The sequence below is a fragment of the Emiliania huxleyi genome (assembly GCF_000372725.1).
Source record: "Emiliania huxleyi CCMP1516 chromosome Unknown EMIHUscaffold_1486, whole genome shotgun sequence".
Classification (NCBI taxonomy): domain Eukaryota; phylum Haptophyta; order Isochrysidales; family Noelaerhabdaceae; genus Emiliania; species Emiliania huxleyi.
The window spans coordinates 6,388-7,106 of record NW_005201106.1 but is presented as its reverse complement, the minus strand read 5'-3'; positions in this window follow the sequence as shown (position 1 = coordinate 7,106).

The window sequence follows — 719 nt, the reverse complement described above, 5'->3', positions numbered from 1 at the left end:
GCGTGCGAGATGTGTGTCGCGACCCCTCGTCGCCGGACACCTCCCGACACGGTGTGAAGAACAACTCCTCTCTCGACCGCTCTACACTACGCCTCCGCTCTTCTCGCACACTGCGCAGCTCACGGCCCAGAGCCTAGTCCTCTTTTGCCGATTTCTGTAAGCGTCCATTTCTGAATAGGTTTGGAAACCACCGAGGGGTACGATTCCACATAATTCATCCGACGGAAACGAGGCGATGGCACCTGATTCGGGGCGCAGTGGGGGGGGGGGGGGGGGTGAAGATTTGGTTCTGAAAAAGGGGGGTCAATACCCAGGGGGATGGGGGAGGGTCACCCTTTGAGCCAGCGGGGGCTGTGGCGCCCACGGCGGCACCCTTGTACGAGGCTTTTAGGGGAGCGGCCGCCAGGGGGGGGGGCGGCGGCCAACCAAGCAAACCCCGCGCCCCCCACTTAAGGAAACCCGGGCGGCGGGAAAAAAGAAAAAGGCGGCGGCGGCAAAGCGCAAAAAGGGGGCGGCCGAAATGGGGGCCACCGCCGCGGCCGAATTAACCGCGGCCCCCGCACGGACGGGGAAAAAATTCACGGCGGGAAGGGGCGGGGCTTCATGGGCGCGGCGGGCCCCCCCTCATATGTCGGGCTTTCGCATTGGGAATTTAAATCCCCCTCGGGAACCTGGGTGGGCGGGAACGGCAGGGGTTATGTTCCGCGCACCGGGGGGGG